The 24,017-nt window shown below is 41.0% G+C and overlaps 21 non-coding genes across 21 annotated transcripts; 5 read left to right on the top strand and 16 right to left on the bottom strand.

The window, feature by feature from the left end:
• Window positions 1-782: 782 nt before the first annotated feature.
• On the bottom strand, window positions 783-854 carry trnag-ucc. The gene has a single exon. It is a non-coding gene; the product is annotated as a tRNA-Gly (tRNA).
• Window positions 855-1,832: 978 nt separating this feature from the next.
• On the top strand, window positions 1,833-1,904 carry trnap-agg. The gene has a single exon. It is a non-coding gene; the product is annotated as a tRNA-Pro (tRNA).
• Window positions 1,905-2,191: 287 nt separating this feature from the next.
• On the bottom strand, window positions 2,192-2,263 carry trnag-ucc. The gene has a single exon. It is a non-coding gene; the product is annotated as a tRNA-Gly (tRNA).
• A 1,197-nt stretch (window positions 2,264-3,460) lies between these two features.
• Window positions 3,461-3,532, bottom strand: trnag-ucc. Its single transcript has one exon. It is a non-coding gene; the product is annotated as a tRNA-Gly (tRNA).
• A 1,197-nt stretch (window positions 3,533-4,729) lies between these two features.
• trnag-ucc lies at window positions 4,730-4,801 on the bottom strand. Its single transcript has one exon. It is a non-coding gene; the product is annotated as a tRNA-Gly (tRNA).
• Window positions 4,802-5,779: 978 nt separating this feature from the next.
• trnap-agg lies at window positions 5,780-5,851 on the top strand. Its single transcript has one exon. It is a non-coding gene; the product is annotated as a tRNA-Pro (tRNA).
• Window positions 5,852-6,138: 287 nt separating this feature from the next.
• On the bottom strand, window positions 6,139-6,210 carry trnag-ucc. The gene has a single exon. It is a non-coding gene; the product is annotated as a tRNA-Gly (tRNA).
• A 1,195-nt stretch (window positions 6,211-7,405) lies between these two features.
• trnag-ucc lies at window positions 7,406-7,477 on the bottom strand. The gene has a single exon. It is a non-coding gene; the product is annotated as a tRNA-Gly (tRNA).
• Window positions 7,478-10,071: 2,594 nt separating this feature from the next.
• On the bottom strand, window positions 10,072-10,143 carry trnag-ucc. The gene has a single exon. It is a non-coding gene; the product is annotated as a tRNA-Gly (tRNA).
• Window positions 10,144-12,737: 2,594 nt separating this feature from the next.
• Window positions 12,738-12,809, bottom strand: trnag-ucc. The gene has a single exon. It is a non-coding gene; the product is annotated as a tRNA-Gly (tRNA).
• A 980-nt stretch (window positions 12,810-13,789) lies between these two features.
• trnap-agg lies at window positions 13,790-13,861 on the top strand. Its single transcript has one exon. It is a non-coding gene; the product is annotated as a tRNA-Pro (tRNA).
• A 287-nt stretch (window positions 13,862-14,148) lies between these two features.
• Window positions 14,149-14,220, bottom strand: trnag-ucc. The gene has a single exon. It is a non-coding gene; the product is annotated as a tRNA-Gly (tRNA).
• A 978-nt stretch (window positions 14,221-15,198) lies between these two features.
• Window positions 15,199-15,270, top strand: trnap-agg. The gene has a single exon. It is a non-coding gene; the product is annotated as a tRNA-Pro (tRNA).
• Window positions 15,271-15,557: 287 nt separating this feature from the next.
• Window positions 15,558-15,629, bottom strand: trnag-ucc. The gene has a single exon. It is a non-coding gene; the product is annotated as a tRNA-Gly (tRNA).
• A 1,195-nt stretch (window positions 15,630-16,824) lies between these two features.
• trnag-ucc lies at window positions 16,825-16,896 on the bottom strand. Its single transcript has one exon. It is a non-coding gene; the product is annotated as a tRNA-Gly (tRNA).
• Window positions 16,897-18,093: 1,197 nt separating this feature from the next.
• trnag-ucc lies at window positions 18,094-18,165 on the bottom strand. Its single transcript has one exon. It is a non-coding gene; the product is annotated as a tRNA-Gly (tRNA).
• A 980-nt stretch (window positions 18,166-19,145) lies between these two features.
• On the top strand, window positions 19,146-19,217 carry trnap-agg. The gene has a single exon. It is a non-coding gene; the product is annotated as a tRNA-Pro (tRNA).
• A 287-nt stretch (window positions 19,218-19,504) lies between these two features.
• trnag-ucc lies at window positions 19,505-19,576 on the bottom strand. The gene has a single exon. It is a non-coding gene; the product is annotated as a tRNA-Gly (tRNA).
• A 946-nt stretch (window positions 19,577-20,522) lies between these two features.
• On the bottom strand, window positions 20,523-20,594 carry trnag-ucc. Its single transcript has one exon. It is a non-coding gene; the product is annotated as a tRNA-Gly (tRNA).
• A 1,197-nt stretch (window positions 20,595-21,791) lies between these two features.
• On the bottom strand, window positions 21,792-21,863 carry trnag-ucc. Its single transcript has one exon. It is a non-coding gene; the product is annotated as a tRNA-Gly (tRNA).
• Window positions 21,864-23,060: 1,197 nt separating this feature from the next.
• trnag-ucc lies at window positions 23,061-23,132 on the bottom strand. Its single transcript has one exon. It is a non-coding gene; the product is annotated as a tRNA-Gly (tRNA).
• Between the last annotated feature and the right edge of the window lie 885 nt (window positions 23,133-24,017).

The raw sequence follows: 24,017 nt of genomic DNA, 5'->3' as shown, positions 1-24,017 counted from the left end.
GGAAGCTAGAGATGTTTTTGTGAGAAGACCGATTATAGGTATTGTCTCATGGTTTGACAAAAACCGATCTAGGTCCACCATCTTTCACTGCAGATATGGAGGGGTAACATAAGCAGTTGTGGAGGATTGAGACGGATACGCCGAGTCTTAATCTCTCTAGTTGAAAACGGATCTATTTGAATGGGTATTTTCAACATTAATTGACTTTGATTCACGTACCTTTGCGTCATTTGACTCAAAATAAATGAGTTCCATTCTTTTGGAAGTCTTATTTTTTCATTTGCTCTTTAAAAAATGAATTGATCTCATTTTGCACTTTATTAATTTGTAAAAACTCGTCATCATTATGCTGTCGCGACTGAAGAAGACAGAATGTGAAAGACACAGCAGATGAACTACAGAAGATTTGAACTGAATCATGGTCAAGATTTTGGAAGACTGTTATGCTCACAAGTAAAGCACAAAACACTCACATGATGTTCAATCGTTCCAAGCACCATGGACACGTCAATCGATATCTTCACTGTCATTGCTGCAGAAAGCAAAAAAATAACTTTTGGCATAAGGCTCGTTGGTCTAGGGGTATGATTCTCGTTTTGGCGATGGGACTGCAAATCTATTTTGATATACACTTGTTGGTTCAACGTCGCACAACATTTATTATTTTAGATAACCTGCAGAATGTAGGAGCAATTCTGACTTCCAAGTACAACGATAATGATTCAAATGTAATACACTTGAAATGACATCCAGCCCCTAAAACAAATGAATTCCTCAGGCTCTGCATTGGCCGGGAATCGAACCCGGGTCAACTGCTTGGAAGGCAGCTATGCTCACCACTATACCACCAATGCTATGTGCAGCTCAGTAGCAACATTGAGACATCGACTCATAATTTGAACGTCATTTTGGTGGAAAGTGGTAATTCACTTTCACGGTTTAGGTGTATGATTATGGCTTAGGTTGCGAGAGGTCCCTGGTTAAAAAATCTAGCATTTTAATCACTACAGGTTACCTTCAGATTAGTCCCGTGACACTTGTTGGGAACGTAGGGCAAAACGGAGAACATTGCGACAAGTGGGGTCACATTAGTTTGTAGCCCAAGATTTTGGATTCTACAAACAGAACTTGGCACATAGACGGTTGTGACTTCAGACGAGTCTCCTGACACTTGTGGGGGATGTAGAGAAAAATTGAGAATACCACCGTGTTCGTGAGGGTCTCCCCTTTCCAGAGTGGTCATACGAATTTGTAGGTCAAACGGTTCGGAAGCTAGAGATGTTTTTGTGAGAAGACCGATTATAGGTATTGTCTCATGGTTTGACAAAAACCGATCTAGGTCCACCATCTTTCACTGCAGATATGGAGGGGTAACATAAGCAGTTGTGGAGGATTGAGATGGATACGCCGAGTCTTAATCTCTCTAGTTGAAAACGGATCTATTTGAATGGGTATTTTCAACATTAATTGACTTTGATTCACGTACCTTTGCGTCATTTGACTCAAAATAAATGAGTTCCATTCTTTTGGAAGTCTTATTTTTTCATTTGCTCTTTAAAAAATGAATTGATCTCATTTTGCACTTTATTAATTTGTAAAAACTCGTCATCATTATGCTGTCGCGACTGAAGAAGACAGAATGTGAAAGACACAGCAGATGAACTACAGAAGATTTGAACTGAATCATGGTCAAGATTTTGGAAGACTGTTATGCTCACAAGTAAAGCACAAAACACTCACATGATGTTCAATCGTTCCAAGCACCATGGACACGTCAATCGATATCTTCACTGTCATTGCTGCAGAAAGCAAAAAAATAACTTTTGGCATAAGGCTCGTTGGTCTAGGGGTATGATTCTCGCTTAGGGTGCGAGAGGTCCCGGGTTCAAATCCCGGATGAGCCCTTTTGCAGATCCTTGAGCAATCTCAGACAGGCAGATCTTGGGCTACTGGTCGGAACGCCGATTATCACCTCTTGGGCGCAGGACAAGGTGGCTGAATGGTTTTGGCGATGGGACTGCAAATCTATTTTGATATACACTTGTTGGTTCAACGTCGCACAACATTTATTATTTTAGATAACCTGCAGAATGTAGGAGCAATTCTGACTTCCAAGTACAACGATAATGATTCAAATGTAATACACTTGAAATGACATCCAGCCCCTAAAACAAATGAATTCCTCTGGCTCTGCATTGGCCGGGAATCGAACCCGGGTCAACTGCTTGGAAGGCAGCTATGCTCACCACTATACCACCAATGCTATGTGCAGCTCAGTAGCAACATTGAGACATCGACTCATAATTTGAACGTCATTTTGGTGGAAAGTGATAATTCACTTTCACGGTTTAGGTGTATGATTATGGCTTAGGTTGCGAGAGGTCCCTGGTTAAAAAATCTAGCATTTTAATCACTACAGGTTACCTTCAGATTAGTCCCGTGACACTTGTTGGGAACGTAGGGCAAAACGGAGAACATTGCGACAAGTGGGGTCACATTAGTTTGTAGCCCAAGATTTTGGATTCTACAAACAGAACTTGGCACATAGACGGTTGTGACTTCAGACGAGTCTCCTGACACTTGTGGGGGATGTAGAGAAAAATTGAGAATACCACCGTGTTCGTGAGGGTCTCCTCATTCCAGAGAGTGGTCATATGAATTTGTAGGTCAAACGGTTCGGAAGCTAGAGATGTTTTTGTGAGAAGACCGATTATAGGTATTGTCTCATGGTTTGACAAAAACCGATCTAGGTCCACCATCTTTCACTGCAGATATGGAGGGGTAACATAAGCAGTTGTGGAGGATTGAGACGGATACGCCGAGTCTTAATCTCTCTAGTTGAAAACGGATCTATTTGAATGGGTATTTTCAACATTAATTGACTTTGATTCACGTACCTTTGCGTCATTTGACTCAAAATAAATGAGTTCCATTCTTTTGGAAGTCTTATTTTTTCATTTGCTCTTTAAAAAATGAATTGATCTCATTTTGCACTTTATTAATTTGTAAAAACTCGTCATCATTATGCTGTCGCGACTGAAGAAGACAGAATGTGAAAGACACAGCAGATGAACTACAGAAGATTTGAACTGAATCATGGTCAAGATTTTGGAAGACTGTTATGCTCACAAGTAAAGCACAAAACACTCACATGATGTTCAATCGTTCCAAGCACCATGGACACGTCAATCGATATCTTCACTGTCATTGCTGCAGAAAGCAAAAAAATAACTTTTGGCATAAGGCTCGTTGGTCTAGGGGTATGATTCTCGTTTTGGCGATGGGACTGCAAATCTATTTTGATATACACTTGTTGGTTCAACGTCGCACAACATTTATTATTTTAGATAACCTGCAGAATGTAGGAGCAATTCTGACTTCCAAGTACAACGATAATGATTCAAATGTAATACACTTGAAATGACATCCAGCCCCTAAAACAAATGAATTCCTCTGGCTCTGCATTGGCCGGGAATCGAACCCGGGTCAACTGCTTGGAAGGCAGCTATGCTCACCACTATACCACCAATGCTATGTGCAGCTCAGTAGCAACATTGAGACATCGACTCATAATTTGAACGTCATTTTGGTGGTAAGTGATAATTCACTTTCACGGTTTAGGTGTATGATTATGGCTTAGGTTGCGAGAGGTCCCTGGTTAAAAAATCTAGCATTTTAATCACTACAGGTTACCTTCAGATTAGTCCCATGACACTTGTTGGGAACGTAGGGCAAAACGGAGAACATTGCGACAAGTGGGGTCACATTAGTTTGTAGCCCAAGATTTTGGATTCTACAAACAGAACTTGGCACATAGACGGTTGTGACTTCAGACGAGTCTCCTGACACTTGTGGGGGATGTAGAGAAAAATTGAGAATACCACCATGTTCGTGAGGGTCTCCTCATTCCAGAGAGTGGTCATATGAATTTGTAGGTCAAACGGTTCGGAAGCTAGAGATGTTTTTGTGAGAAGACCGATTATAGGTATTGTCTCATGGTTTGACAAAAACCGATCTAGGTCCACCATCTTTCACTGCAGATATGGAGGGGTAACATAAGCAGTTGTGGAGGATTGAGACGGATACGCCGAGTCTTAATCTCTCTAGTTGAAAACGGATCTATTTGAATGGGTATTTTCAACATTAATTGACTTTGATTCACGTACCTTTGCGTCATTTGACTCAAAATAAATGAGTTCCATTCTTTTGGAAGTCTTATTTTTTCATTTGCTCTTTAAAAAATGAATTGATCTCATTTTGCACTTTATTAATTTGTAAAAACTCGTCATCATTATGCTGTCGCGACTGAAGAAGACAGAATGTGAAAGACACAGCAGATGAACTACAGACGATTTGAACTGAATCATGGTCAAGATTTTGGAAGACTGTTATGCTCACAAGTAAAGCACAAAACACTCACATGATGTTCAATCGTTCCAAGCACCATGGACACGTCAATCGATATTTTCACTGTCATTGCTGCAGAAAGCAAAAAAATAACTTTTGGCATAAGGCTCGTTGGTCTAGGGGTATGATTCTCGTTTTGGCGATGGGACTGCAAATCTATTTTGATATACACTTGTTGGTTCAACGTCGCACAACATTTATTATTTTAGATAACCTGCAGAATGTAGGAGCAATTCTGACTTCCAAGTACAACGATAATGATTCAAATGTAATACACTTGAAATGACATCCAGCCCCTAAAACAAATGAATTCCTCTGGCTCTGCATTGGCCGGGAATCGAACCCGGGTCAACTGCTTGGAAGGCAGCTATGCTCACCACTATACCACCAATGCTATGTGCAGCTCAGTAGCAACATTGAGACATCGACTCATAATTTGAACGTCATTTTGGTGGAAAGTGATAATTCACTTTCACGGTTTAGGTGTATGATTATGGCTTAGGTTGCGAGAGGTCCCTGGTTAAAAAATCTAGCATTTTAATCACTACAGGTTACCTTCAGATTAGTCCCGTGACACTTGTTGGGAACGTAGGGCAAAACGGAGAACATTGCGACAAGTGGGGTCACATTAGTTTGTAGCCCAAGATTTTGGATTCTACAAACAGAACTTGGCACATAGACGGTTGTGACTTCAGACGAGTCTCCTGACACTTGTGGGGGATGTAGAGAAAAATTGAGAATACCACCGTGTTCGTGAGGGTCTCCCCTTTCCAGAGTGGTCATACGAATTTGTAGGTCAAACGGTTCGGAAGCTAGAGATGTTTTTGTGAGAAGACCGATTATAGGTATTGTCTCATGGTTTGACAAAAACCGATCTAGGTCCACCATCTTTCACTGCAGATATGGAGGGGTAACATAAGCAGTTGTGGAGGATTGAGACGGATACGCCGAGTCTTAATCTCTCTAGTTGAAAACGGATCTATTTGAATGGGTATTTTCAACATTAATTGACTTTGATTCACGTACCTTTGCGTCATTTGACTCAAAATAAATGAGTTCCATTCTTTTGGAAGTCTTATTTTTTCATTTGCTCTTTAAAAAATGAATTGATCTCATTTTGCACTTTATTAATTTGTAAAAACTCGTCATCATTATGCTGTCGCGACTGAAGAAGACAGAATGTGAAAGACACAGCAGATGAACTACAGAAGATTTGAACTGAATCATGGTCAAGATTTTGGAAGACTGTTATGCTCACAAGTAAAGCACAAAACACTCACATGATGTTCAATCGTTCCAAGCACCATGGACACGTCAATCGATATCTTCACTGTCATTGCTGCAGAAAGCAAAAAAATAACTTTTCGCATAAGGCTCGTTGGTCTAGGGGTATGATTCTCGCTTAGGGTGCGAGAGGTCCCGGGTTCAAATCCCGGATGAGCCCTTTTGCAGATCCTTGAGCAATCTCAGACAGGCAGATCTTGGGCTACTGGTCGGAACGCCGATTATCACCTCTTGGGCGCAGGACAAGGTGGCTGAATGGTTTTGGCGATGGGACTGCAAATCTATTTTGATATACACTTGTTGGTTCAACGTCGCACAACATTTATTATTTTAGATAACCTGCAGAATGTAGGAGCAATTCTGACTTCCAAGTACAACGATAATGATTCAAATGTAATACACTTGAAATGACATCCAGCCCCTAAAACAAATGAATTCCTCTGGCTCTGCATTGGCCGGGAATCGAACCCGGGTCAACTGCTTGGAAGGCAGCTATGCTCACCACTATACCACCAATGCTATGTGCAGCTCAGTAGCAACATTGAGACATCGACTCATAATTTGAACGTCATTTTGGTGGAAAGTGATAATTCACTTTCACGGTTTAGGTGTATGATTATGGCTTAGGTTGCGAGAGGTCCCTGGTTAAAAAATCTAGCATTTTAATCACTACAGGTTACCTTCAGATTAGTCCCGTGACACTTGTTGGGAACGTAGGGCAAAACGGAGAACATTGCGACAAGTGGGGTCACATTAGTTTGTAGCCCAAGATTTTGGATTCTACAAACAGAACTTGGCACATAGACGGTTGTGACTTCAGACGAGTCTCCTGACACTTGTGGGGGATGTAGAGAAAAATTGAGAATACCACCGTGTTCGTGAGGGTCTCCCCTTTCCAGAGTGGTCATACGAATTTGTAGGTCAAACGGTTCGGAAGCTAGAGATGTTTTTGTGAGAAGACCGATTATAGGTATTGTCTCATGGTTTGACAAAAACCGATCTAGGTCCACCATCTTTCACTGCAGATATGGAGGGGTAACATAAGCAGTTGTGGAGGATTGAGATGGATACGTCGAGTCTTAATCTCTCTAGTTGAAAACGGATCTATTTGAATGGGTATTTTCAACATTAATTGACTTTGATTCACGTACCTTTGCGTCATTTGACTCAAAATAAATGAGTTCCATTCTTTTGGAAGTCTTATTTTTTCATTTGCTCTTTAAAAAATGAATTGATCTCATTTTGCACTTTATTAATTTGTAAAAACTCGTCATCATTATGCTGTCGCGACTGAAGAAGACAGAATGTGAAAGACACAGCAGATGAACTACAGAAGATTTGAACTGAATCATGGTCAAGATTTTGGAAGACTGTTATGCTCACAAGTAAAGCACAAAACACTCACATGATGTTCAATCGTTCCAAGCACCATGGACACGTCAATCGATATCTTCACTGTCATTGCTGCAGAAAGCAAAAAAATAACTTTTGGCATAAGGCTCGTTGGTCTAGGGGTATGATTCTCGTTTTGGCGATGGGACTGCAAATCTATTTTGATATACACTTGTTGGTTCAACGTCGCACAACATTTATTATTTTAGATAACCTGCAGAATGTAGGAGCAATTCTGACTTCCAAGTACAACGATAATGATTCAAATGTAATACACTTGAAATGACATCCAGCCCCTAAAACAAATGAATTCCTCAGGCTCTGCATTGGCCGGGAATCGAACCCGGGTCAACTGCTTGGAAGGCAGCTATGCTCACCACTATACCACCAATGCTATGTGCAGCTCAGTAGCAACATTGAGACATCGACTCATAATTTGAACGTCATTTTGGTGGAAAGTGGTAATTCACTTTCACGGTTTAGGTGTATGATTATGGCTTAGGTTGCGAGAGGTCCCTGGTTAAAAAATCTAGCATTTTAATCACTACAGGTTACCTTCAGATTAGTCCCGTGACACTTGTTGGGAACGTAGGGCAAAACGGAGAACATTGCGACAAGTGGGGTCACATTAGTTTGTAGCCCAAGATTTTGGATTCTACAAACAGAACTTGGCACATAGACGGTTGTGACTTCAGACGAGTCTCCTGACACTTGTGGGGGATGTAGAGAAAAATTGAGAACACCACCGTGTTCGTGAGGGTCTCCTCATTCCAGAGAGTGGTCATATGAATTTGTAGGTCAAACGGTTCGGAAGCTAGAGATGTTTTTGTGAGAAGACCGATTATAGGTATTGTCTCATGGTTTGACAAAAACCGATCTAGGTCCACCATCTTTCACTGCAGATATGGAGGGGTAACATAAGCAGTTGTGGAGGATTGAGACGGATACGCCGAGTCTTAATCTCTCTAGTTGAAAACGGATCTATTTGAATGGGTATTTTCAACATTAATTGACTTTGATTCACGTACCTTTGCGTCATTTGACTCAAAATAAATGAGTTCCATTCTTTTGGAAGTCTTATTTTTTCATTTGCTCTTTAAAAAATGAATTGATCTCATTTTGCACTTTATTAATTTGTAAAAACTCGTCATCATTATGCTGTCGCGACTGAAGAAGACAGAATGTGAAAGACACAGCAGATGAACTACAGAAGATTTGAACTGAATCATGGTCAAGATTTTGGAAGACTGTTATGCTCACAAGTAAAGCACAAAACACTCACATGATGTTCAATCGTTCCAAGCACCATGGACACGTCAATCGATATCTTCACTGTCATTGCTGCAGAAAGCAAAAAAATTACTTTTGGCATAAGGCTCGTTGGTCTAGGGGTATGATTCTCGCTTAGGGTGCGAGAGGTCCTGGGTTCAAATCCTGGATGAGCCCTTTTGCAGATCCTTGAGCAATCTCAGACAGGCAGATCTTGGGCCACTGGTCGGAACGCCGATTATCACCTCTTGGGCGCAGGACAAGCTGGCTGAATGGTTTTGGCGATGGGACTGCAAATCTATTTTGATATACACTTGTTGGTTCAACGTCGCACAACATTTATTATTTTAGATAACCTGCAGAATGTAGGAGCAATTCTGACTTCCAAGTACAAGGATAATGATTCAAATGTAATACACTTGAAATGACATCCAGCCCCTAAAACAAATGAATTCCTCAGGCTCTGCATTGGCCGGGAATCGAACCCGGGTCAACCTATGCTCACCACTATACCACCAATGCTATGTGCAGCTCAGTAGCAACATTGAGACATCGACTCATAATTTGACCGTCATTTTGGTGGAAAGTGATAATTCACTTTCACGGTTTAGGTGTATGATTATGGCTTAGGTTGCGAGAGGTCCCTGGTTAAAAAATCTATCGTTTTAATCACTACAGGTTACCTTCAGATTAGTCCCGTGACACTTGTTGGGAACGTAGGGCAAAACGGAGAACATTGCGACAAGTGGGGTCACATTAGTTTGTAGCCCAAGATTTTGGATTCTACAAACAGAACTTGGCACATAGACGGTTGTGACTTCAGACGAGTCTCCTGACACTTGTGGGGGATGTAGAGAAAAATTGAGAATACCACCGTGTTCGTGAGGGTCTCCTCATTCCAGAGAGTGGTCATACGAATTTGTAGGTCAAACGGTTCGGAAGCTAGAGATGTTTTTGTGAGAAGACCGATTATAGGTATTGTCTCATGGTTTGACAAAAACCGATCTAGGTCCACCATCTTTCACTGCAGATATGGAGGGGTAACATAAGCAGTTGTGGAGGATTGAGACGGATACGCCGAGTCTTAATCTCTCTAGTTGAAAACGGATCTATTTGAATGGGTATTTTCAACATTAATTGACTTTGATTCACGTACCTTTGCGTCATTTGACTCAAAATAAATGAGTTCCATTCTTTTGGAAGTCTTATTTTTTCATTTGCTCTTTAAAAAATGAATTGATCTCATTTTGCACTTTATTAATTTGTAAAAACTCGTCATCATTATGCTGTCGCGACTGAAGAAGACAGAATGTGAAAGACACAGCAGATGAACTACAGAAGATTTGAACTGAATCATGGTCAAGATTTTGGAAGACTGTTATGCTCACAAGTAAAGCACAAAACACTCACATGATGTTCAATCGTTCCAAGCACCATGGACACGTCAATCGATATCTTCACTGTCATTGCTGCAGAAAGCAAAAAAATAACTTTTGGCATAAGGCTCGTTGGTCTAGGGGTATGATTCTCGTTTTGGCGATGGGACTGCAAATCTATTTTGATATACACTTGTTGGTTCAACGTCGCACAACATTTATTATTTTAGATAACCTGCAGAATGTAGGAGCAATTCTGACTTCCAAGTACAACGATAATGATTCAAATGTAATACACTTGAAATGACATCCAGCCCCTAAAACAAATGAATTCCTCAGGCTCTGCATTGGCCGGGAATCGAACCCGGGTCAACTGCTTGGAAGGCAGCTATGCTCACCACTATACCACCAATGCTATGTGCAGCTCAGTAGCAACATTGAGACATCGACTCATAATTTGAACGTCATTTTGGTGGAAAGTGGTAATTCACTTTCACGGTTTAGGTGTATGATTATGGCTTAGGTTGCGAGAGGTCCCTGGTTAAAAAATCTAGCATTTTAATCACTACAGGTTACCTTCAGATTAGTCCCGTGACACTTGTTGGGAACGTAGGGCAAAACGGAGAACATTGCGACAAGTGGGGTCACATTAGTTTGTAGCCCAAGATTTTGGATTCTACAAACAGAACTTGGCACATAGACGGTTGTGACTTCAGACGAGTCTCCTGACACTTGTGGGGGATGTAGAGAAAAATTGAGAACACCACCGTGTTCGTGAGGGTCTCCTCATTCCAGAGAGTGGTCATATGAATTTGTAGGTCAAACGGTTCGGAAGCTAGAGATGTTTTTGTGAGAAGACCGATTATAGGTATTGTCTCATGGTTTGACAAAAACCGATCTAGGTCCACCATCTTTCACTGCAGATATGGAGGGGTAACATAAGCAGTTGTGGAGGATTGAGACGGATACGCCGAGTCTTAATCTCTCTAGTTGAAAACGGATCTATTTGAATGGGTATTTTCAACATTAATTGACTTTGATTCACGTACCTTTGCGTCATTTGACTCAAAATAAATGAGTTCCATTCTTTTGGAAGTCTTATTTTTTCATTTGCTCTTTAAAAAATGAATTGATCTCATTTTGCACTTTATTAATTTGTAAAAACTCGTCATCATTATGCTGTCGCGACTGAAGAAGACAGAATGTGAAAGACACAGCAGATGAACTACAGAAGATTTGAACTGAATCATGGTCAAGATTTTGGAAGACTGTTATGCTCACAAGTAAAGCACAAAACACTCACATGATGTTCAATCGTTCCAAGCACCATGGACACGTCAATCGATATCTTCACTGTCATTGCTGCAGAAAGCAAAAAAATTACTTTTGGCATAAGGCTCGTTGGTCTAGGGGTATGATTCTCGCTTAGGGTGCGAGAGGTCCTGGGTTCAAATCCTGGATGAGCCCTTTTGCAGATCCTTGAGCAATCTCAGACAGGCAGATCTTGGGCCACTGGTCGGAACGCCGATTATCACCTCTTGGGCGCAGGACAAGCTGGCTGAATGGTTTTGGCGATGGGACTGCAAATCTATTTTGATATACACTTGTTGGTTCAACGTCGCACAACATTTATTATTTTAGATAACCTGCAGAATGTAGGAGCAATTCTGACTTCCAAGTACAAGGATAATGATTCAAATGTAATACACTTGAAATGACATCCAGCCCCTAAAACAAATGAATTCCTCAGGCTCTGCATTGGCCGGGAATCGAACCCGGGTCAACCTATGCTCACCACTATACCACCAATGCTATGTGCAGCTCAGTAGCAACATTGAGACATCGACTCATAATTTGACCGTCATTTTGGTGGAAAGTGATAATTCACTTTCACGGTTTAGGTGTATGATTATGGCTTAGGTTGCGAGAGGTCCCTGGTTAAAAAATCTATCGTTTTAATCACTACAGGTTACCTTCAGATTAGTCCCGTGACACTTGTTGGGAACGTAGGGCAAAACGGAGAACATTGCGACAAGTGGGGTCACATTAGTTTGTAGCCCAAGATTTTGGATTCTACAAACAGAACTTGGCACATAGACGGTTGTGACTTCAGACGAGTCTCCTGACACTTGTGGGGGATGTAGAGAAAAATTGAGAATACCACCGTGTTCGTGAGGGTCTCCTCATTCCAGAGAGTGGTCATACGAATTTGTAGGTCAAACGGTTCGGAAGCTAGAGATGTTTTTGTGAGAAGACCGATTATAGGTATTGTCTCATGGTTTGACAAAAACCGATCTAGGTCCACCATCTTTCACTGCAGATATGGAGGGGTAACATAAGCAGTTGTGGAGGATTGAGACGGATACGCCGAGTCTTAATCTCTCTAGTTGAAAACGGATCTATTTGAATGGGTATTTTCAACATTAATTGACTTTGATTCACGTACCTTTGCGTCATTTGACTCAAAATAAATGAGTTCCATTCTTTTGGAAGTCTTATTTTTTCATTTGCTCTTTAAAAAATGAATTGATCTCATTTTGCACTTTATTAATTTGTAAAAACTCGTCATCATTATGCTGTCGCGACTGAAGAAGACAGAATGTGAAAGACACAGCAGATGAACTACAGAAGATTTGAACTGAATCATGGTCAAGATTTTGGAAGACTGTTATGCTCACAAGTAAAGCACAAAACACTCACATGATGTTCAATCGTTCCAAGCACCATGGACACGTCAATCGATATCTTCACTGTCATTGCTGCAGAAAGCAAAAAAATAACTTTTGGCATAAGGCTCGTTGGTCTAGGGGTGTGATTCTCGTTTTGGCGATGGGACTGCAAATCTATTTTGATATACACTTGTTGGTTCAACGTCGCACAACATTTATTATTTTAGATAACCTGCAGAATGTAGGAGCAATTCTGACTTCCAAGTACAACGATAATGATTCAAATGTAATACACTTGAAATGACATCCAGCCCCTAAAACAAATGAATTCCTCAGGCTCTGCATTGGCCGGGAATCGAACCCGGGTCAACTGCTTGGAAGGCAGCTATGCTCACCACTATACCACCAATGCTATGTGCAGCTCAGTAGCAACATTGAGACATCGACTCATAATTTGAACGTCATTTTGGTGGTAAGTGATAATTCACTTTCACGGTTTAGGTGTATGATTATGGCTTAGGTTGCGAGAGGTCCCTGGTTAAAAAATCTAGCATTTTAATCACTACAGGTTACCTTCAGATTAGTCCCGTGACACTTGTTGGGAACGTAGGGCAAAACGGAGAACATTGCGACAAGTGGGGTCACATTAGTTTGTAGCCCAAGATTTTGGATTCTACAAACAGAACTTGGCACATAGACGGTTGTGACTTCAGACGAGTCTCCTGACACTTGTGGGGGATGTAGAGAAAAATTGAGAATACCACCATGTTCGTGAGGGTCTCCTCATTCCAGAGAGTGGTCATATGAATTTGTAGGTCAAACGGTTCGGAAGCTAGAGATGTTTTTGTGAGAAGACCGATTATAGGTATTGTCTCATGGTTTGACAAAAACCGATCTAGGTCCACCATCTTTCACTGCAGATATGGAGGGGTAACATAAGCAGTTGTGGAGGATTGAGACGGATACGCCGAGTCTTAATCTCTCTAGTTGAAAACGGATCTATTTGAATGGGTATTTTCAACATTAATTGACTTTGATTCACGTACCTTTGCGTCATTTGACTCAAAATAAATGAGTTCCATTCTTTTGGAAGTCTTATTTTTTCATTTGCTCTTTAAAAAATGAATTGATCTCATTTTGCACTTTATTAATTTGTAAAAACTCGTCATCATTATGCTGTCGCGACTGAAGAAGACAGAATGTGAAAGACACAGCAGATGAACTACAGAAGATTTGAACTGAATCATGGTCAAGATTTTGGAAGACTGTTATGCTCACAAGTAAAGCACAAAACACTCACATGATGTTCAATCGTTCCAAGCACCATGGACACGTCAATCGATATCTTCACTGTCATTGCTGCAGAAAGCAAAAAAATAACTTTTGGCATAAGGCTTGTTGGTCTAGGGGTATGATTCTCGCTTAGGGTGCGAGAGGTCCCGGGTTCAAATCCCGGATGAGCCCTTTTGCAGATCCTTGAGCAATCTCAGACAGGCAGATCTTGGGCTACTGGTCGGAACGCCGATTATCACCTCTTGGGCGCAGGACAAGGTGGCTGAATGGTTTTGGCGATGGGACTGCAAATCTATTTTGATATACACTTGTTGGTTCAACGTCGCACAACATTTATTATTTTAGATAACCTGCAGAATGTAGGAGCAATTCTGACTTCCAAGTACAACGATAATGATTCAAATGTAATACACTTGAAATGACATCCAGCCCCTAAAACAAATGAATTCCTCTGGCTCTGCATTGGCCGGGAATCGAACCCGGGTCAACTGCTTGGAAGGCAGCTATGCTCACCACTATACCACCAATGCTATGTGCAGCTCAGTAGCAACATTGAGACATCGACTCATAATTTGAACGTCATTTTGGTGGAAAGTGATAATTCACTTTCACGGTTTAGGTGTATGATTATGGCTTAGGTTGCGAGAGGTCCCTGGTTAAAAAATCTAGCATTTTAATCACTACAGGTTACCTTCAGATTAGTCCCGTGACACTTGTTGGGAACGTAGGGCAAAACGGAGAACATTGCGACAAGTGGGGTCACATTAGTTTGTAGCCCAAGATTTTGGATTCTACAAACAGAACTTGGCACATAGACGGTTGTGACTTCAGACGAGTCTCCTGACACTTGTGGGGGATGTAGAGAAAAATTGAGAATACCACCGTGTTCGTGAGGGTCTCCCCTTTCCAGAGTGGTCATACGAATTTGTAGGTCAAACGGTTCGGAAGCTAGAGATGTTTTTGTGAGAAGACCGATTATAGGTATTGTCTCATGGTTTGACAAAAACCGATCTAGGTCCACCATCTTTCACTGCAGATATGGAGGGGTAACATAAGCAGTTGTGGAGGATTGAGACGGATACGCCGAGTCTTAATCTCTCTAGTTGAAAACGGATCTATTTGAATGGGTATTTTCAACATTAATTGACTTTGATTCACGTACCTTTGCGTCATTTGACTCAAAATAAATGAGTTCCATTCTTTTGGAAGTCTTATTTTTTCATTTGCTCTTTAAAAAATGAATTGATCTCATTTTGCACTTTATTAATTTGTAAAAACTCGTCATCATTATGCTGTCGCGACTGAAGAAGACAGAATGTGAAAGACACAGCAGATGAACTACAGAAGATTTGAACTGAATCATGGTCAAGATTTTGGAAGACTGTTATGCTCACAAGTAAAGCACAAAACACTCACATGATGTTCAATCGTTCCAAGCACCATGGACACGTCAATCGATATCTTCACTGTCATTGCTGCAGAAAGCAAAAAAATAACTTTTGGCATAAGGCTCGTTGGTCTAGGGGTATGATTCTCGCTTAGGGTGCGAGAGGTCCCGGGTTCAAATCCCGGATGAGCCCTTTTGCAGATCCTTGAGCAATCTCAGACAGGCAGATCTTGGGCTACTGGTCGGAACGCCGATTATCACCTCTTGGGCGCAGGACAAGGTGGCTGAATGGTTTTGGCGATGGGACTGCAAATCTATTTTGATATACACTTGTTGGTTCAACGTCGCACAACATTTATTATTTTAGATAACCTGCAGAATGTAGGAGCAATTCTGACTTCCAAGTACAACGATAATGATTCAAATGTAATACACTTGAAATGACATCCAGCCCCTAAAACAAATGAATTCCTCTGGCTCTGCATTGGCCGGGAATCGAACCCGGGTCAACTGCTTGGAAGGCAGCTATGCTCACCACTATACCACCAATGCTATGTGCAGCTCAGTAGCAACATTGAGACATCGACTCATAATTTGAACGTCATTTTGGTGGAAAGTGATAATTCACTTTCACGGTTTAGGTGTATGATTATGGCTTAGGTTGCGAGAGGTCCCTGGTTAAAAAATCTAGCATTTTAATCACTACAGGTTACCTTCAGATTAGTCCCGTGACACTTGTTGGGAACGTAGGGCAAAACGGAGAACATTGCGACAAGTGGGGTCACATTAGTTTGTAGCCCAAGATTTTGGATTCTACAAACAGAACTTGGCACATAGACGGTTGTGACTTCAGACGAGTCTCCTGACACTTGTGGGGGATGTAGAGAAAAATTGAGAATACCACCGTGTTCGTGAGGGTCTCCCCTTTCCAGAGTGGTCATACGAATTTGTAGGTCAAACGGTTCGGAAGCTAGAGATGTTTTTGTGAGAAGACCGATTATAGGTATTGTCTCATGGTTTGACAAAAACCGATCTAGGTCCACCATCTTTCACTGCAGATATGGAGGGGTAACATAAGCAGTTGTGGAGGATTGAGATGGATACGTCGAGTCTTAATCTCTCTAGTTGAAAACGGATCTATTTGAATGGGTATTTTCAACATTAATTGACTTTGATTCACGTACCTTTGCGTCATTTGACTCAAAATAAATGAGTTCCATTCTTTTGGAAGTCTTATTTTTTCATTTGCTCTTTAAAAAATGAATTGATCTCATTTTGCACTTTATTAATTTGTAAAAACTCGTCATCATTATGCTGTCGCGACTGAAGAAGACAGAATGTGAAAGACACAGCAGATGAACTACAGAAGATTTGAACTGAATCATGGTCAAGATTTTGGAAGACTGTTATGCTCACAAGTAAAGCACAAAACACTCACATGATGTTCAATCGTTCCAAGCACCATGGACACGTCAATCGATATCTTCACTGTCATTGCTGCAGAAAGCAAAAAAATAACTTTTGGCATAAGGCTCGTTGGTCTAGGGGTATGATTCTCGTTTTGGCGATGGGACTGCAAATCTATTTTGATATACACTTGTTGGTTCAACGTCGCACAACATTTATTATTTTAGATAACCTGCAGAATGTAGGAGCAATTCTGACTTCCAAGTACAACGATAATGATTCAAATGTAATACACTTGAAATGACATCCAGCCCCTAAAACAAATGAATTCCTCAGGCTCTGCATTGGCCGGGAATCGAACCCGGGTCAACTGCTTGGAAGGCAGCTATGCTCACCACTATACCACCAATGCTATGTGCAGCTCAGTAGCAACATTGAGACATCGACTCATAATTTGAACGTCATTTTGGTGGAAAGTGGTAATTCACTTTCACGGTTTAGGTGTATGATTATGGCTTAGGTTGCGAGAGGTCCCTGGTTAAAAAATCTAGCATTTTAATCACTACAGGTTACCTTCAGATTAGTCCCGTGACACTTGTTGGGAACGTAGGGCAAAACGGAGAACATTGCGACAAGTGGGGTCACATTAGTTTGTAGCCCAAGATTTTGGATTCTACAAACAGAACTTGGCACATAGACGGTTGTGACTTCAGACGAGTCTCCTGACACTTGTGGGGGATGTAGAGAAAAATTGAGAACACCACCGTGTTCGTGAGGGTCTCCTCATTCCAGAGAGTGGTCATATGAATTTGTAGGTCAAACGGTTCGGAAGCTAGAGATGTTTTTGTGAGAAGACCGATTATAGGTATTGTCTCATGGTTTGACAAAAACCGATCTAGGTCCACCATCTTTCACTGCAGATATGGAGGGGTAACATAAGCAGTTGTGGAGGATTGAGATGGATACGCCGAGTCTTAATCTCTCTAGTTGAAAACGGATCTATTTGAATGGGTATTTTCAACATTAATTGACTTTGATTCACGTACCTTTGCGTCATTTGACTCAAAATAAATGAGTTCCATTCTTTTGGAAGTCTTATTTTTTCATTTGCTCTTTAAAAAATGAATTGATCTCATTTTGCACTTTATTAATTTGTAAAAACTCGTCATCATTATGCTGTCGCGACTGAAGAAGACAGAATGTGAAAGACACAGCAGATGAACTACAGAAGATTTGAACTGAATCATGGTCAAGATTTTGGAAGACTGTTATGCTCACAAGTAAAGCACAAAACACTCACATGATGTTCAATCGTTCCAAGCACCATGGACACGTCAATCGATATCTTCACTGTCATTGCTGCAGAAAGCAAAAAAATAACTTTTGGCATAAGGCTCGTTGGTCTAGGGGTATGATTCTCGTTTTGGCGATGGGACTGCAAATCTATTTTGATATACACTTGTTGGTTCAACGTCGCACAACATTTATTATTTTAGATAACCTGCAGAATGTAGGAGCAATTCTGACTTCCAAGTACAACGATAATGATTCAAATGTAATACACTTGAAATGACATCCAGCCCCTAAAACAAATGAATTCCTCAGGCTCTGCATTGGCCGGGAATCGAACCCGGGGCAACTGCTTGGAAGGCAGCTATGCTCACCACTATACCACCAATGCTATGTGCAGCTCAGTAGCAACATTGAGACATCGACTCATAATTTGAACGTCATTTTGGTGGAAAGTGATAATTCACTTTCACGGTTTAGGTGTATGATTATGGCTTAGGTTGCGAGAGGTCCCTGGTTAAAAAATCTAGCATTTTAATCACTACAGGTTACCTTCAGATTAGTCCCGTGACACTTGTTGGGAACGTAGGGCAAAACGGAGAACATTGCGACAAGTGGGGTCACATTAGTTTGTAGCCCAAGATTTTGGATTCTACAAACAGAACTTGGCACATAGACGGTTGTGACTTCAGACGAGTCTCCTGACACTTGTGGGGGATGTAGAGAAAAATTGAGAATACCACCATGTTCGTGAGGGTCTCCTCATTCCAGAGAGTGGTCATATGAATTTGTAGGTCAAACGGTTCGGAAGCTAGAGATGTTTTTGTGAGAAGACCGATTATAGGTATTGTCTCATGGTTTGACAAAAACCGATCTAGGTCCACCATCTTTCACTGCAGATATGGAGGGGTAACATAAGCAGTTGTGGAGGATTGAGACGGATACGCCGAGTCTTAATCTCTCTAGTTGAAAACGGATCTATTTGAATGGGTATTTTCAACATTAATTGACTTTGATTCACGTACCTTTGCGTCATTTGACTCAAAATAAATGAGTTCCATTCTTTTGGAAGTCTTATTTTTTCATTTGCTCTTTAAAAAATGAATTGATCTCATTTTGCACTTTATTAATTTGTAAAAACTCGTCATCATTATGCTGTCGCGACTGAAGAAGACAGAATGTGAAAGACACAGCAGATGAACTACAGAAGATTTGAACTGAATCATGGTCAAGATTTTGGAAGACTGTTATGCTCACAAGTAAAGCACAAAACACTCACATGATGTTCAATCGTTCCAAGCACCATGGACACGTCAATCGATATCTTCACTGTCATTGCTGCAGAAAGCAAAAAAATAACTTTTGGCATAAGGCTCGTTGGTCTAGGGGTATGATTCTCGCTTAGGGTGCGAGAGGTCCCGGGTTCAAATCCCGGATGAGCCCTTTTGCAGATCCTTGAGCAATCTCAGACAGGCAGATCTTGGGCTACTGGTCGGAACGCCGATTATCACCTCTTGGGCGCAGGACAAGGTGGCTGAATGGTTTTGGCGATGGGACTGCAAATCTATTTTGATATACACTTGTTGGTTCAACGTCGCACAACATTTATTATTTTAGATAACCTGCAGAATGTAGGAGCAATTCTGACTTCCAAGTACAACGATAATGATTCAAATGTAATACACTTGAAATGACATCCAGCCCCTAAAACAAATGAATTCCTCTGGCTCTGCATTGGCCGGGAATCGAACCCGGGTCAACTGCTTGGAAGGCAGCTATGCTCACCACTATACCACCAATGCTATGTGCAGCTCAGTAGCAACATTGAGACATCGACTCATAATTTGAACGTCATTTTGGTGGAAAGTGATAATTCACTTTCACGGTTTAGGTGTATGATTATGGCTTAGGTTGCGAGAGGTCCCTGGTTAAAAAATCTAGCATTTTAATCACTACAGGTTACCTTCAGATTAGTCCCGTGACACTTGTTGGGAACGTAGGGCAAAACGGAGAACATTGCGACAAGTGGGGTCACATTAGTTTGTAGCCCAAGATTTTGGATTCTACAAACAGAACTTGGCACATAGACGGTTGTGACTTCAGACGAGTCTCCTGACACTTGTGGGGGATGTAGAGAAAAATTGAGAATACCACCGTGTTCGTGAGGGTCTCCCCTTTCCAGAGTGGTCATACGAATTTGTAGGTCAAACGGTTCGGAAGCTAGAGATGTTTTTGTGAGAAGACCGATTATAGGTATTGTCTCATGGTTTGACAAAAACCGATCTAGGTCCACCATCTTTCACTGCAGATATGGAGGGGTAACATAAGCAGTTGTGGAGGATTGAGACGGATACGCCGAGTCTTAATCTCTCTAGTTGAAAACGGATCTATTTGAATGGGTATTTTCAACATTAATTGACTTTGATTCACGTACCTTTGCGTCATTTGACTCAAAATAAATGAGTTCCATTCTTTTGGAAGTCTTATTTTTTCATTTGCTCTTTAAAAAATGAATTGATCTCATTTTGCACTTTATTAATTTGTAAAAACTCGTCATCATTATGCTGTCGCGACTGAAGAAGACAGAATGTGAAAGACACAGCAGATGAACTACAGAAGATTTGAACTGAATCATGGTCAAGATTTTGGAAGACTGTTATGCTCACAAGTAAAGCACAAAACACTCACATGATGTTCAATCGTTCCAAGCACCATGGACACGTCAATCGATATCTTCACTATCTTCACGGCATTGGCCGGGAATCGAACCCGGGTCAACTGCTTGGAAGGCAGCTATGCTCACCACTATACCACCAATGCTATGTGCAGCTCAGTAGCAACATTGAGACATCGACTCATAATTTGAACGTCATTTTGGTGGAAAGTGGTAATTCACTTTCACGGTTTAGGTGTATGATTATGGCTTAGGTTGCGAGAGGTCCCTGGTTAAAAAATCTAGCATTTTAATCACTACAGGTTACCTTCAGATTAGTCCCGTGACACTTGTTGGGAACGTAGGGCAAAACGGAGAACATTGCGACAAGTGGGGTCACATTAGTTTGTAGCCCAAGATTTTGGATTCTACAAACAGAACTTGGCACATAGACGGTTGTGACTTCAGACGAGTCTCCTGACACTTGTGGGGGATGTAGAGAAAAATTGAGAACACCACCGTGTTCGTGAGGGTCTCCTCATTCCAGAGAGTGGTCATATGAATTTGTAGGTCAAACGGTTCGGAAGCTAGAGATGTTTTTGTGAGAAGACCGATTATAGGTATTGTCTCATGGTTTGACAAAAACCGATCTAGGTCCACCATCTTTCACTGCAGATATGGAGGGGTAACATAAGCAGTTGTGGAGGATTGAGATGGATACGCCGAGTCTTAATCTCTCTAGTTGAAAACGGATCTATTTGAATGGGTATTTTCAACATTAATTGACTTTGATTCACGTACCTTTGCGTCATTTGACTCAAAATAAATGAGTTCCATTCTTTTGGAAGTCTTATTTTTTCATTTGCTCTTTAAAAAATGAATTGATCTCATTTTGCACTTTATTAATTTGTAAAAACTCGTCATCATTATGCTGTCGCGACTGAAGAAGACAGAATGTGAAAGACACAGCAGATGAACTACAGAAGATTTGAACTGAATCATGGTCAAGATTTTGGAAGACTGTTATGCTCACAAGTAAAGCACAAAACACTCACATGATGTTCAATCGTTCCAAGCACCATGGACACGTCAATCGATATCTTCACTGTCATTGCTGCAGAAAGCAAAAAAATAACTTTTGGCATAAGGCTCGTTGGTCTAGGGGTATGATTCTCGTTTTGGCGATGGGACTGCAAATCTATTTTGATATACACTTGTTGGTTCAACGTCGCACAACATTTATTATTTTAGATAACCTGCAGAATGTAGGAGCAATTCTGACTTCCAAGTACAACGATAATGATTCAAATGTAATACACTTGAAATGACATCCAGCCCCTAAAACAAATGAATTCCTCAGGCTCTGCATTGGCCGGGAATCGAACCCGGGGCAACTGCTTGGAAGGCAGCTATGCTCACCACTATACCACCAATGCTATGTGCAGCTCAGTAGCAACATTGAGACATCGACTCATAATTTGAACGTCATTTTGGTGGAAAGTGATAATTCACTTTCACGGTTTAGGTGTATGATTATGGCTTAGGTTGCGAGAGGTCCCTGGTTAAAAAATCTAGCATTTTAATCACTACAGGTTACCTTCAGATTAGTCCCGTGACACTTGTTGGGAACGTAGGGCAAAACGGAGAACATTGCGACAAGTGGGGTCACATTAGTTTGTAGCCCAAGATTTTGGATTCTACAAACAGAACTTGGCACATAGACGGTTGTGACTTCAGACGAGTCTCCTGACACTTGTGGGGGATGTAGAGAAAAATTGAGAATACCACCGTGTTCGTGAGGGTCTCCTCATTCCAGAGAGTGGTCATATGAATTTGTAGGTCAAACGGTTCGTAAGCTAGATATGTTTTTGTGAGAAGACCGATTATAGGTATTGTCTCATGGTTTGACAAAAACCGATCTAGGTCCACCATCTTTCACTGCAGATATGGAGGGGTAACATAAGCAGTTGTGGAGGATTGAGACGGATACGCCGAGTCTTAATCTCTCTAGTTGAAAACGGATCTATTTGAATGGGTATTTTCAACATTAATTGACTTTGATTCACGTACCTTTGCGTCATTTGACTCAAAATAAATGAGTTCCATTCTTTTGGAAGTCTTATTTTTTCATTTGCTCTTTAAAAAATGAATTGATCTCATTTTGCACTTTATTAATTTGTAAAAACTCGTCATCATTATGCTGTCGCGACTGAAGAAGACAGAATGTGAAAGACACAGCAGATGAACTACAGAAGATTTGAACTGAATCATGGTCAAGATTTTGGAAGACTGTTATGCTCACAAGTAAAGCACAAAACACTCACATGATGTTCAATCGTTCCAAGCACCATGGACACGTCAATCGATATCTTCACTGTCATTGCTGCAGAAAGCAAAAAAATAACTTTTGGCATAAGGCTCGTTGGTCTAGGGGTATGATTCTCGTTTTGGCGATGGGACTGCAAATCTATTTTGATATACACTTGTTGGTTCAACGTCGCACAACATTTATTATTTTAGATAACCTGCAGAATGTAGGAGCAATTCTGACTTCCAAGTACAACGATAAAGATTCAAATGTAATACACTTGAAATGACATCCAGCCCCTAAAACAAATGAATTCCTCAGGCTCTGCATTGGCCGGGAATCGAACCCGGGTCAACTGCTTGGAAGGCAGCTATGCTCACCACTATACCACCAATGCTATGTGCAGCTCAGTAGCAACATTGAGACATCGACTCATAATTTGAACGTCATTTTGGTGGAAAGTGGTAATTCACTTTCACGGTTTAGGTGTATGATTATGGCTTAGGTTGCGAGAGGTCCCTGGTTAAAAAATCTAGCATTTTAATCACTACAGGTTACCTTCAGATTAGTCCCGTGACACTTGTTGGGAACGTAGGGCAAAACGGAGAACATTGCGACAAGTGGGGTCACATTAGTTTGTAGCCCAAGATTTTGGATTCTACAAACAGAACTTGGCACATAGACGGTTGTGACTTCAGACGAGTCTCCTGACACTTGTGGGGGATGTAGAGAAAAATTGAGAACACCACCGTGTTCGTGAGGGTCTCCTCATTCCAGAGAGTGGTCATATGAATTTGTAGGTCAAACGGTTCGGAAGCTAGATATGTTTTTGTGAGAAGACCGATTATAGGTATTGTCTCATGGTTTGACAAAAACCGATCTAGGTCCACCATCTTTCACTGCAGATATGGAGGGGTAACATAAGCAGTTGTGGAGGATTGAGACGGATACGCCGAGTCTTAATCTCTCTAGTTGAAAACGGATCTATTTGAATGGGTATTTTCAACATTAATTGACTTTGATTCACGTACCTTTGCGTCATTTGACTCAAAATAAATGAGTTCCATTCTTTTGGAAGTCTTATTTTTTCATTTGCTCTTTAAAAAATGAATTGATCTCATTTTGCACTTTATTAATTTGTAAAAACTCGTCATCATTATGCTGTCGCGACTGAAGAAGACAGAATGTGAAAGACACAGCAGATGAACTACAGAAGATTTGAACTGAATCATGGTCAAGATTTTGGAAGACTGTTATGCTCACAAGTAAAGCACAAAACACT

The sequence above is a fragment of the Oncorhynchus mykiss genome, chromosome 9 (genome assembly GCF_013265735.2).
Source record: "Oncorhynchus mykiss isolate Arlee chromosome 9, USDA_OmykA_1.1, whole genome shotgun sequence".
NCBI lineage: Eukaryota > Metazoa > Chordata > Actinopteri > Salmoniformes > Salmonidae > Oncorhynchus > Oncorhynchus mykiss.
The sequence above is the reverse complement of the archived record's forward strand: the minus strand, read 5'-3'. Positions and strand labels throughout refer to the sequence as shown.